At 35.7% G+C, this 14,514-nt stretch overlaps 1 long non-coding RNA gene across 1 annotated transcript; it reads left to right on the forward strand.

The window, feature by feature from the left end:
• Window positions 1-5,591: 5,591 nt before the first annotated feature.
• Gm17308 (predicted gene, 17308) lies at window positions 5,592-10,092 on the forward strand. The gene is made up of 2 exons (NR_153343.1): window positions 5,592-5,973; window positions 8,478-10,092. It is a non-coding gene; the product is annotated as a predicted gene, 17308 (long non-coding RNA).
• The last annotated feature ends 4,422 nt before the right edge of the window (window positions 10,093-14,514 follow it).

Below are 14,514 nucleotides of genomic sequence, written 5' to 3' on the forward strand. Positions count from 1 at the left end.
CTGACCCTCCAAATCCCTTTTTAGATCACATCAGGTCCATAGCTGCTCAACTCTCATGTCAAGGAAGCAAACCTTTGAGATAATGTGCACGAGTCAGGCAGCTCTGGTGGAATATAATTTACACGTAATTTGTCAAGTTAATTTACTTTGAAATAGTAATGACAGCTGAGTCACACCTTAGACACCAAGAAACTGTTCATCATTCCGTCTAGGGCTGGTGTCTCATCAGCCCGAGTCTGGCACTGAAAACCTGGAGAATTCCTGGAGTACTACAACAATGGAAGTCTGGAAACACTGGTTCTTATATGAACAAATAAATCAGCAGCAGGGGGATAAATGAACTACGTAGTCCAAGTGAGCAATGGAGGGACGAATTTTTCTTGATATGCCCTTCTTGATATGAGCTGCTATCGCAAGGGGCACCTTACATCTGCACTTCATCTTTCTACATCAATTAAGGCAACTCAGAGCCTCTATAGGTGGCCTTTGTCGCAAGTTGATATTAAAACCAACCATAACAGAATGCTAAAAGAAAGATGAACATCAGAAACATAGGTGCCAGTCAACAAACCTGGTTTTCTCCCCCTCTTCTTTTCCCTTAGTACAGGAGAACAAGATTTATTTATTTGTATGTTTGTTTGTTTATTTAAATATTTGTATTGAGTATTAAGCAAGGACCCCCTTTGATCTCAGCAAAACTTCACTTTAGCTAGTTCTTTATCCCTTTTGTACTTTGTACTTGGAGAGGGTAGTGAATCTTTTCCTGGGCATTTACACTCTTGGAATAAAACTGAAACATCCTTTCACTTAAATAATTTCACGGGCTGAATAAAGAGCTCAGTGGTAGTGTGTGTGCTTGTGTGTTTAATGCATGTGTTTGAACTCTAATAAAACAAAAATATAATAAACCCAGCTTCCTTAATGTTATAGTAACTATATCTCTGGGAAAGATTTTGTCATAACACTTTCAATGGGGTAGCTACTTGGATGTTGTTTGCCTAGAAATGAGATGAATTGTGACATAGTTGTTTGAAATAGGGGTTATTGTTAGAGCATAAAAGTCCTAAGTATGTTGCAAGGCTAATGTTCTAAACCTTGAAGAGCGGAGTTTAATGGATTAAAAAGTGGTTTTACTCTGGTGGAAGACATGTTCTTTCAATGAAAACCAGAAATGAGGAAAACAATCAAATGCATATTCACATTAGAACTGTGCAGACAGAAATCAGGTATGTAGACATTGGTGAGGATCAGTCAGAAATCTCTAATTCAAGGATCCAATGACATTGTTTTAATTTTTGAGATTATAATATAGTTCATTCTATTCTCCTGCTCCAGTCTTCTCTCCAGACTCTCCTATATGCCTTTTCTTCTCTTTCAAATCCATGGCCTCTGCCTCTTTTTTACCGTTACTATTAATTACTGTTACATTCATACATACAGACATACAGACACACACACACACACACGTACCCCTTCTAAGTCTTTACAATGTCATTTGTATTATATTTACAGGGCTGATTATTTGACACTAACAACTGGTGTACCTTTCCCTGGAGAAGACTTAGTGTGGATTTGAGGCCTCATGGTCCCCCCCCCACCTACTTTAACATGTTTATTGTTGATATCCTTTGAAAATGTTTTTAAATCCACCCTTTCCTTTAACTTTTTAAAACTATGTATTACAGAAGTCTCTTCCTTATCTGTATTTAAAAGAATCACACTAAATATTTAAGTTTGAGAGAGCATTTTGTAGGGAATGATATATATACCATTGGGAAGGGAAGCTCCTGACCCAACTGATTGCCTTATGCCAATGAATCAAGCAGGAATGGATGAATCCTTGCCAACTTCGGGTCATTTCCCAGCTTCAGAATAGATTTCAATACAAAAGCATTTAGCAAAACATTAAACTTATTATTGTGAACTCAGGTGAAGTAAGAGACAAAATATCAAATACAAGGAAAACTGTACAATAATTCGGAGCCTGACATCACAGAATGGGTTTTACAGATACTGTCTTGCTGCTGACCCATGAAATAACTATTATTGCATTCATTTTACAAGAAAGAAAACTAAAATTCTTAGAAAGTGAGTAATTTATTAACCATCACATGGTAATGAGCATGAGATATCCAGATGTCTAAGTGAAAACCTGGGAAATGCCTTTTCTTCCATAAATCCTTTCAAGTGGGGATAGACAGTGGTTCATTCATTATCCATTGTGTATCACTGTATATCTATTGGCTGGTTTCCCTGGGTCCCAGGAAATGTGCCAGAGGGAAAAATACAAGATACCATAAAAATCCTAGAAATCAACCTTGTATGACCAGCTTGTTTTTCTTGTGTCCTAGCTTGTTTTTTTCTCAAATAAAACTGTTAAAATAGTAATGAATAGCAAAAGACAAAAGTGTAGAATTTTTCCAAGTCCTCACTTGAGTTGTATGCATTTTCAAAAAGCATGGTCATAATCATTGTCTTATGGGGAGATCAGAAAAGAATTATCTGGCACATCTCTAGTATCACACAGAGAATTGTAACAGAAAACATATGTAAAGGTATCAATTTTCACAAAAAAACAAACATTTGTCAGCAGGGAGTGGTGAGGAGAGAGAATTTAAGGTTTGTTTGTTGAAGCCCAGATGGATAGATAAATGAATATAAGGCAATGCTGTGATCAGTTAGACCATATTGGCACCATTCTCAAATTAATCCAGACACTGAGACCTTCAACAAGGGTGACTCATGTTGTTTGTTTTGTTTTGTTTGTGTGCTTGTTTTTAATATAGTAACAAATAATGAATCTTATCTCTGAAAACGATTGATTAGAACTTTTTGTGAAATTTATTGCAAATTGTAGTGCTAATCAAGGAAAATAAAATTGTGTGTAGCTCTTCTTTGAATTTAAATTTTATTCAATTATAAGCAGATCTTTGGCTAGTGTTATACAACCACATTCATGGACACAAAAATATTTAAAACTGACAAAATATCCAATCTGTAACCTCTATTGGAAAGGCTTGATTAAAATAAAATTACACAAAAATCTGTCACTAAAAAGGATTTGGACAGACATAAAATCTAACCTTTTTAGCTGAAGAATACTTATTATTCCCTTCATGATCATGCAAGGGGAAATTCTTTGCTATGGAATAGCTATTTTCCTGTTAAGAAGGCTATTTCATCAATGATTTATTCACACAATGGAATAGGTCGTTTAAAGCGGTGGTTTAAAAGTTGGCCCTTTTTGTTTAATTTTCTCACAGGCGGTTGGTAATTATCATGGCTCTGCAGTTTCTCTGGAATGCCATGGAGGGTCAAATGCCAATGGAACCCTGCTTTATAGGGTAATTAAGACAGTAGACATGGTTATTAAGTACATCATGCTAAACTAAACTGGAATGCTGTGAAATATAATCCAAAATCATAAATAAATCGTGAATATTCCAACACAGGGAAATGTGTGAAAGGCAGAATGTGGCCCTCTGCAAACTGCATGAAAGAGCTCTTACCCAAGCAGACCTGCTAAAGTCTACCCAAGGAAAGCCTCCAAAGACTCGTGAAATATGTGCAGTGGATTCTCCATGTATGCTGGTAGTTCTTTCCTCTCCCATTTAACATTACATTTAACATTACGTAAATCAAGATGACTATAGTAATCTTCTGTTTATCTTGTGGCAACAATCAAAATGTGAAAATACGTATAATGTTAAGTTTGATATGGTTAGCAAATGAGTATTAGGTAAAATTTAAAACACATAGACAGAAACACACACACACACACACACACACACACAGAGGACTCCTTTCTTAGCATGTTTAGAGTGATTAGTCCTCAATATGGGTTCCTGCTACCTTGAAGAATTCACCTGCTACCTGTACAAGATGAAGGTATAATGACTCCTTCAAAAAAATCAGGAAGGTGTTATTTAAAAGTTTTCGAATACTTATAATTCTAACCAGCGGAGATAGGTAAATACTGTCATCAGTAGAACTGTAAGCATTTCAAATATGTGTCTGACTTGTGGCCATAAGTTTGAAACTCCAGAGCCAAAGGCTTTGGTAATTTAATTTCTTTCCAGAAAATGTGATGAGTTCACGAAAATGTGGGGAAAAGAGCTGGACAAAATGAGAACAGAATAAAACACAATCTTTCCAACCTATAATATGCTGCCTACAAGAGATTTTAAATTATCCTCCCCCTGTGTACTGCCTGGAAGTCTCTTTCTCTGAATGCATGCTTACAGGCAAATACATTGGTTTACTAGTCAAAGGAAAAGAACGGGTCTTAAAAGGAGAAATAAATATTTTCAATTCTAGCTGTAAAACTAGAAGCCAAAATGTGTAGTTGACAGGCACTGAGCCAGTTAACTTCAGACCACTAGCCTTTCCTTAAAAATAAGTCTTCCTATTTCCACATGGAACACATTTTAAGTTAACAATGTGTAGCTTGGCAAAGGGATTGTTTTTCTTTGGCATGAAACAGTGGCCTCACTTTGGAAGAAAAAAAAATGTATTTAAGCCTGCTTCTCTACACAGTATATATCCATGTTCTTTTGAACTTTAAAAACCATTGTTACATCAGAAAAGTTTTAGATAATCACTTTATTTTTGTCTAAACAGGAAAATATATGTTTAATATATTCAAATGCTTATGCATATTCTTTACATCATTCTGGATATTGCTTAAGGATGCCATGAAATGTGGATAGAATAGTGACTTAACTATATCATGCACTCTGAGAAAACAGGCCTTGGAGAGACTTTTGAATTTGCTTTTGATGAGCATTTTTGCAAGGTTTACGGACAATGGCAATCTGAAAATGAATTCAGCCATTTTCTTCTCATCTCTCTGTCAGAGTTTTCAAATTGAGTCATTCTCTCCACAATGTATTTATAGCCCTAAAAACAGCGGAATGGAAGGCTACCCATTCAGACCTTCTCAGTCAATTTCCCATTTCTGACTTCTGCCAGAGAAAGCCCCAAAAAGCATAAATGCAAATTTTCAGACATTGGTTCCACATGAAATGGGAGTAAGTACTGCCCCAGCTACTGTTGTGAGACCAGATAGGGCCACCGCTGCCTACACATAAAGCCATTAAGGAGAAGTTGTTTATTTCTGCTTCTGCAGAAATCATAAACACCAACCCTGACCCTGACAGCCCAAGCTGTGCTGCAGTAAATTCTAGTACTTTGTTGGCCGTTCTAAGCTGCCCAGTAAAAGTTACTGTAGCTAAATCCCATATTCATCTCAGGAAATAATCCTTCTCAGAAGATGGCATCATATTCATGCACAGCAGGGTGTCCAAATGCCTATAAATTATGTGCAGAATCTGGAATATCTATTTTTTTTTCTAAAACAAAATCTGGGCAAATTTAACCGTGACCCTTTTGCCAGACAATGAGCCTTCATGCATTTGCAGCTTAACAGACACATAGGAATTTTGTTTGGATGTGATAGCTACTGTCTATGTAATATTTAGGACCTATTCATGAAGCGTCTGGCAGAAAATAAAAGGGTTTCTCCACTAACATATGCTAAAGAAGGATGTGGCCCTGTGCCGGCTCCTCCTCTTCTGATTTTTTGCACATAGCAGAACATAAGAGACGGTTGTTTCTGGCAGCCCTGCTGTGTGTCATGGCTGCCAGGCAAAATCCCATGAATTATTGCTCTTCCAGATGTAAGAGATTTTCAGGCTGCCTTAAACTGCCTGTGGTTTGTGGTGCTGGAAAGGAGAGAAATGAGATTAAACTTCATCTCATCAACACAATCTGAAAAGATCACGCAGAGGACGAGCAATCAGAAACTTCTTCCGGAGCCGGACTGGAGTGCTTTGTGCTTTCGTTTTAAGGTGACGTCATATTAAGCTTGTTGGAAGACCATGATTAAGGTCAAATAATATTTGAGGAAGAACAAAAATAAGAGAAAACGTGTTTGGCTCTCTTCTGAAGCATCCTTATTGTGTTGGCTTAAAGGTAAATGACTGACGTCAGTGATGTGGGGGATGGGATTGAGTTAATCTAGTGACTCAAAAGTTGTCAGCATTCCTCTACACAAGGTTAATGTGAGAAAAATTAGAACTACTCCAACAAATATTATAACTCTGCTGTTTATTGTAACTTCATCATCATAAAAAAAGCCCCGTATCAGTATTGTCGTCTCTAAAGGTCAACTTTGAAGTCTGTGTGTGTGTATGTGTGTGTGTGTGTGTGTGTGACTGTCTATGAACACTCCACACAGAGCTCATGAGTTTTCATTTAAAACCCAGTAAGTAATAGTAAGATGTTTTGATATACAGAGTTTTGAAAATAATTTGATGCAGCATTTCCCTATAAAGGAAGTAGTCCCAAGTATATATATATGACTACTTTCTTTACAGGAGTGGATAGATAGATAGATAGATAGATAGATAGATAGATAGATAGATAGATAGATAGATATCATCCATTTCAAAAGCCCATTTTACCAACATTTAACTGAAGCTTTGCATAACTGTTCCCAGAATGACTCAGAAAATAAATCACACCCACTCCTATTACATACAGTTAAGTCCTCAGGGAATAAAGTTATAACTCATTACATTTTGATTTCCTTTGATCAAATACCATACATAACACCTGGATATTGTAATTTCAAGTAACAGTTGTGACACAAACTAGGATAATGCTTAAAAACACAAGAGTTGTAATATGGTTGCCATTAGTCCTTATCGTTTATGGTGTAGGAAAATTGTGAATGGTCTTTGAGGCATTTGCTAGAATTCCATTAACAAAAATTAATTATAGATCAAGAAAACATGTTTTCAAAGAAACACCTGGAAGTAATCCACAAACATATATGTCTGGGATCAGAACATAATTGCCCCATTCTAACCTGTATAACAGCCCCCCCTTTTTATTTTAGATGTAGCCTATTTAAGTAATAGGGTAGGCTACAAGATGTAAAACCTCCTAGGCCAGCTTTTCTTTCCATTTCAGCTAGGCACCTCACAATGTTTCCCTAAAGTGAGGGATCCCAATGAAACCATGATGAAAAACACAGGTCCAAGTGGCTTACATGAAAGCATTTACTGCTTTTCATGCAATGTATTTATAGCAGAAGGGTTTTTGGTTTTTTTGGTTTTTTTGGTTTTTTTTTTTTTTGCAAGGGGGGGAGGTCTTTGCTGAAACAAAGGTTGAACACAGGTTTGCTAAAATAAAAATTTCTACTATGGATGCAAGTGAAGGATCACAGCTGAGAAAAGATCACCATACTTGAGGAAGGCTCACACAGTCCTTTCTTGTGTTCTGTGTGAAGTCTTGAACCAAAACCCATGTTCCTCAAGGCTTAATGGATTGAGAGGCAAATACTGAAGCTTCTGTAGTTTAAGCCCAGAGATTCTCAGGTACAAAGGTGCAAAATGGGCTAAGCCAGTCTGACTCTTTCCTCAGTCCATAAAGGAATGATTTTCCTTCAGGAAGTTTTACACTATTAACATTCCAACAATGTTATCATCTTTAAAGCACGGGGTCTTTGACTGGCTTCACGGCCGCTAAGTGCCTGCAGACTGGAGGAGTGGACAGTCTTATGTTACAGTTTATGAATCTGTCATCTCTGCTTTATATATGGGAAACCTGCAAGCATTTTAGAGGAAAGTGCATAACTATTATCAGTGATTCTGGTTTTCTCTAGGAAACTGGTATTTTATTCCTATAACTATTTCCAAGACGTTCTAGCTTCTATGTTTTTATCTTTCATTCCATTTCTAGAAAAATGCTTGTTTTCAAGTTGATGGATTATCCAAGTCAATGACACCAAAAGTAATTTTAAAACCTTGATTCTGAAGCAAAGCAAAACAACTCAATGGTGTACATCTTACTTTTAGAAAAGAGTGAAATATGAAATGAAAAGACTATAGGAGATTTACACATTCACTGGTCTAATCTTATAATGAATAATTACATTTAAGCTCTTCTTTGAAATTCAATTAGCATTCAGGCTTACTTGTGCTAAAAGAGACAGAGTCTTGCCTTCTTATCTAGTCAATGATAGATACACTAACAAGTAGCTACTTAAATTACAGGCTGTTAAAAGCATTATTATAGAAAAATGTTCATGGGAATATGGAATTCACACAGATGTGATTTTTATAGCGTTTGTGGCAGCATAACTTTGGCATGAGGATTTACTTCTAGTAACGGAACTTTAAACTTTGTTGCTATAGTTTTGAGAACAAACAAAAACTGTAAATGAAAGATAAGGATGAAATTGCCTTGTTCTGGTGCCACGTTCTGGGTCTCTTAGTGTCCCATGTTAACTAGGGAAAACAGTATCAGAAAATAATGAACCAGTTTACAAATGGGTGACAGTAATTATATATCTGGTCTCTGTTTCAAAAGTTACAAGATAAAAATGGATTGCCTTAAAAGATCTTAAAGTATAAAAGTGAAAGTCTTAAATGACAGAAGCTAAAATCCAGCTCTCCATTTTCTCACATCAGAGTTCTGCTGAGTTCTTTGATCCAGCCCGCATCTCTGGCTTCACTTCAGAAGACACAGAAGAGCATCCTTTTCCCTGCACACAGTTTTGAGGACTCACGTGTCACTTTCATCCCTTACCCCTTGAGCTGTGTGCTTCCTTCACAGTATTGTTTCTGTTCAGCTGATATATTTGCAGTACCAGCAAAGTATTCTATTTTGATTGTTTCTTTAAGAAATTTGAGCAGAGTTTTCATTTGCAAACCACTTCTCCTGGATCCTGCCTTATTCCACACTCACACAACATTGTGTTTTCTTAAAATTTTTCACCTATCAAGTCCAATTTGGGCTTCCCATATATTCTTGGATTGGTGGTCCCCTACTACAGCCCAACTTATTGGTGACAACACTTAATTGTCTACAACACGTTGATTTGGAGTACAATATTATGTCTACTTCCCTTCTCCAAACTAGGATTTGGTCTGGGCTAACTTGAAGCTTGTAGTTGATGAGATGACTGTGAGTTTATATTTGCAGCTGTAACGAGGTATACATAATGTACCATTCCCAACCTCTGTATCTTAGACTCTTGCTGCTTCCTATTCCACAGTGATCCCATATCATTAAGAGGGATGAATGTGATAAAGGTGTCAAATTTAGGCTTGACTGTTTCACAGTTTTCTGGTCTTAGCCAGCAATTGATCTCTTTGCTAATCACCATCAACTATAAATAGAAACTTCTTTGCTGAGCATGAGAGGTGTGCTAATCTATTGGTATAATGATAAATCAGGAGCATCTGGTTTAATGCTATATCTTTTTGGCAGAATAATAGCAGTAGCTTCTGCACTAAGGTCTCAGGCTTATTTATTCATAGATTCTTTGACCAAAAGTGGTACCAGTTATAGATTTAATCATGTGGAGTACACCTTAAATCCAATTTTGAAAAGCAGTTAGTTAACATTGATGCCACTATTACACCATTTTTTGAAGGCCAGTTATTATAATAACTAACAGCATTCATACCTGGGCAAGGCACATGATTATTTTTCTCTTCTTGTATCACATACAACACTTTCTAGCACTGTCAAAGGCACCTAAACAGATAAAGCTTTCAAGTCAGGACTACCATTAATATCACCATGCTTTGCAACTCAGCAATATTCCATCTATAGCAATAAGGGTTACTGTAAAATGTTATAGAGTAACCAGTAGCATTGATAAAGGTTTGTAAAGTTTGGTAGTCTATGATACCTCACTGCCCAGCAGCTACAAAAGAGATTATATATCCTGGTACTGGGGCTCTTATTTCCTAATTGATGCTGTCTAGTATTGTTATTCCATCATAGAATAACTCTATTTAACTCATTTGTGTTTGTGTTTGCATGTGTATCTTTGTGGGAAGCTTCTACAGTTGTAGGTGCATTTCCATAGGATTTTGTTGAGAAATCTTTGGTGTTATTTATCCCCTCCCCCATTCCCTCCTCTACTTACAGTGAAGTATTCTTAAGGAGTTATTTCATGACTCATGATTTGGACCATGTTCTACAGGATCGTGTACCAAGATCATCTACGACAAAATTTACTCTCATTTGTTTCTTCTTTCAAATCGCCCAATAAAATTTCTCTCATTTTCTTTCATGTTCCCAGCTTCTCCCAGAGACTTATCTTATTACGAAATTAGCATTCTTCAACTCTACAGTGTTTTTCTTCTTTCAGCATTCAAAACAAATTACTTACTACATAAAATTTCCACGTATTGTTTTTCCATTGGCTATCGGATTGAAGAAGTTTTACATTTACAGAGAGAAATATATATATGGTCAGGGTATACCTCAATGCTTGTGCTCTTATCTAACTATATGAGACTTTAGGTTTGGCCTACATAATTGGAAAAAAAACAAATACAAGTTTTTATTTTATATCACAAAATGCAGAAAAATATTATGAAAAATAATCCAAGTGAAAACATTAACTCAGTACTTTTTATCGTGAAATTCATTCATGTCTCAAATCATATGATATCTTTTAAGAGTTGATATGCAATTGGATATAATATAGTTCTTATTTTTATACAGTTAAAAGTTATAATCAAGTACAATTTACTGATAATACTCATCTTTTGGTATAAAAAATTAACTCTAGCATTGAAATTATTAAAGTGTTGCTTGAATATTTGGGTATGAGTCATTCAAAGCCCTACCCCACCGCCATTTTCTCTGTGTAACTGAAATAATTGATAGTGTCACTTGATGTGCATTATTAGCTCACTCCATCCTTGATAATGCTTTTTATCTACTGAACAATGTTACTTTAAGTAATTGACAATCAAAAATATACAAATTGGCTGCCATGCCCTCAAGCAACTTTCCCATTTCTTTATGTGATTGCAGCTTTTATTGTCAAAGGAAATGACCTTTAAAGTTATATGAATAAACTTTTAGTAACAAGTTGCAAAACTTGTCACATCTTTATATTAATTAAAATGCAGGACTGGTATTCCATGGATATGTTTAACATTTATATCATAATTACAATATTTGGCCCTTCTTACACCCTACAAACCCTCTCATATACCCCTATAAACTCTCCTTAAGTCCTTGCCCTTTTTTCTTACTAGTTGTTATTGCACGTATTGATGCATTCTCAAATATAATATGTCGAGTATGCATAAGACTGTTTATACGTGTTTTCAGGGTTTGCTACTTGGCATTGGACAGCCAATTTTTATGCTTTCCTCTAGGGAGAACCCCTATCCTACTCTCTCCTTCACTCAGTTGTCTGGAGTCCTTTTTGTAGGGTTAAGATCTGTGGGCCTTTCTCTGTCCAGCTTGTCATGTTCATTGGTGTATTCCATGATCATCTCACATTTGGGTGGTCATGTTGGTGAGACTCTGTGGGTGTAACTTCTAATGTTTTTATGTGATTTAATCTCACAGAAAACTCTCTGAAATTCCCTGGGAGCATCACTGGATATTGTCACTGTACTTCACAGTTGTCCTGTTATTATTAATGTTACAACCTAATGCATTTAAGGATATTTTTTAATTCTGTAAGATTATAAAAAGTATTTTACAAACTGATGCACAGGATATTTCAAAAAGAGGCAAATTTTATGAATCCAGTAAGCCATAGCAATATCTCAAATTTTTACATAATATTAGGAGTAGACTTTGGCTTTTCACACAAGATTACTTTGGCCAACTATGACTATTTACAATGCCAGAATCTTATTTTGAATGTCAGACATTCTTCTCCATGAGTAGATGTAATTCCATTTCTACAGCCTATGAATCTCTTGAGATGAAATTTATCAGTAATGCACAGTTGGGTCAAAGATAATGGATAGTTCCTGATCATCATACAGGGAGTTGACACAAAACTTCTCACTTGTCTGAGGTCAGCTGTTGCTGAGTTTGGAGATGAAAGGTCAATCCTTTATCTGCCAAGATCCTGAGACATTCCAAAACCCCTAGTGCACTACAAATGGGAAAAGTTTATGCTCTCTTAAATAAAGGCTCTCTTTTCTGAGAAAAGTATACAGTGTATATAGATACAGTGGACAAAAAAGATGTGAAAGGTCATAGCTTTGACCTTTTAACATCAATTGCTTTATTTATAGGTAAGTGTTTAGTCTATAGGGTTTTATATAAAATTGAGGACATGAAAAGAGACAAAGTACCTGGTTAACTTTTTAAGAGCTGATCAGTTGTCTGACATTGCCTTTTGAGCTAAAAATAAAAATTATAATTAATTAAAGTGACTTCTGCTTTCAAGAATATTTATTTTTCAATAATCTTAATTGAACACATTCTGTTTAACTATAATAAAATCTAAAATAAGTACCCAAATTTTTAAGAAATACTTTTCAGATAAAAAATTTATTCATGAAAGACAAAGTAATTGTAGTTGTTTTTTATTACTGTCTTTTCACCTGTTGGTTGTCTTACTAATAAATTACAAGCCAGAGAATTAGAGCTTATATCAATCAAAATGCTGTTTCTGGATTGTAGGCATGTTAAGAAATTTATCAAACAAGCCTGCATGTGCTTCATTTTCTGTTTTCCATTCAGGTCAAGCATGCCTTTAAGACAATACCACAAGGTACCTTGGGCCCAAAGCAGTGGGTTATAAGGGCAAGTAAAGCAAAAATGAAGACAGTGTAAGCTATTAGGCAATGAAGCAACAGAGACAATGGCTCAGCTTCAATACAGTGAGGAAGCCTTGAAACACAGCACTGGAACACAATGGAGTGTTCGGGAATGATAAGTGTGGCCACTTAGCATTCTGTTATTAATGGAGAGAAGAGAGACATCTGTTTTTATCTATTCAGAGAGTGAGATAATTCAAACCTAAGAAACCGTCTTCTCTCTCTCTCTCTCTCTCTCTCTCTCTCTCTCTCTCTCTCTCTCTCGTGTGTGTGTGTGTGTGTGTGTGTGTGTGTGTGTGCACATGGGCATATCTGCATTGTAATAAAAGCCATTATTTTGTATGCTAACCTAAAACAAAACTGAATAATAAAAAATCAAAATGCTTGGCTTCTCATTAGAAGGAACCACTTGCCTTTATGAAGACTCTTAGCAAAGAGGTGGCCACATTTCATTGCTGTGGTGGCCTTTAGGCAGTTTCTTACCACACATTAATTTAATTTAGGCTAAAGTCATAACAGAAACTAGCAGATTTTCTTTTTAATTATAGCTCTGAGTTTTTAAAGCATTCTTCCCAGATGACTACATTGGTTAGTGTCAGCTTTTGTTACTTGTATACATATTATTCAAAGACATTTCTCCACACTGCATTGTAACATATATAAACACTTGGACTTTCATCTTTTGCATACTGTATTTCTGCATTCTAGCTCAGATATGCATACAAAGTAACAGAGAAAATCTCTGTGAACGATGACTAGCAGCACCACTGAGCAAAGCACTCCTGGCTCCTAGGTTTCCTTGTGAAAGAGACATCCATTTTGCTATTAATATCTAACAGTTTCTAAAAATTCTAAAAATGTTGAGGATACAATAAGGGTGCACTGGTTCAGTAGGCATACCTGGGGTCAAGGACCCACATATGTGGCTTATAGTTTTTTACAGTAGCTGAAAGTCTTAATTTCCTTTTCTTAAAAATATGGGAGATGCATAACGTGAGGTATATTAATGGTAACACTCTGATGTGCCCACTAGATATGTACCCAGGCTGGTTTAGAACACATTCGCTTAATTAATACAAGTTACACTGAATTTTTGTTATTTGTAAAATAAAAAATAATCAAGGTTATTAATAATATTTAGTCAATTAAATATTGCAGAATATATGGTTAAAAGGCTAGAGATGGAGTTCAATAGAATTCTCACAGCCCAATGTTGGTCATCACATGAGCCAGGTACAGTAGCACACACATTTGCCCAAAACAAGAAGACAGAAGTAAGAAAATTAAAATGTCAAAGTCACTCGATGCTCTCCTAGAAGTAAAGGTGGTAATAATATATGTACAGTTGGTAAACTTTTGACTTTACTTTACATGTATCTAATGAAATATTTAATAATTATAAATCATATGTGGAAAAGCTGAGATAAGCTATTACCAGTGAATTTTCTGTCTATAAATTAAATCCCTTGTGAATAAATAAAAGAATTTCCCAAACAACTTTTTGCCAGACTAAGATTAAAGAATGATGCTGACATCCTAACTGAGTAAGAAATATTGTGGTTTCAGGTGACTTTCTTTCCTGTAGAAGGAGAGAGCCTTCTCTCTGGTTCCACGGAGACATGATCAGGAAAGCTGGCCCAGAGATCAACAGTATTCTATTTGCAGAATTCATCCCACTTTCCTTGGGAGGAATATTTGCAGGTTCTGATTCTTGTCAGGTTTCCCTTGTCTCAATTTCTCTTCATTTTTATTAATCAGTCTGATTATTGAATATATAGCATACTTCTGATCCTACATTACCCTTAGGCAGAGGAGAACAGAATCAGACTTAATTACTATTATGGATTAGTTTATAATCTAAATGAAAGATAAAACCAAGAAAATTTGATGTGAATACCATCACCTACAAACT

The sequence above is a fragment of the Mus musculus genome, chromosome 3, assembly GCF_000001635.26.
Source record: "Mus musculus strain C57BL/6J chromosome 3, GRCm38.p6 C57BL/6J".
In the NCBI taxonomy this organism is placed as follows: domain Eukaryota; kingdom Metazoa; phylum Chordata; class Mammalia; order Rodentia; family Muridae; genus Mus; species Mus musculus.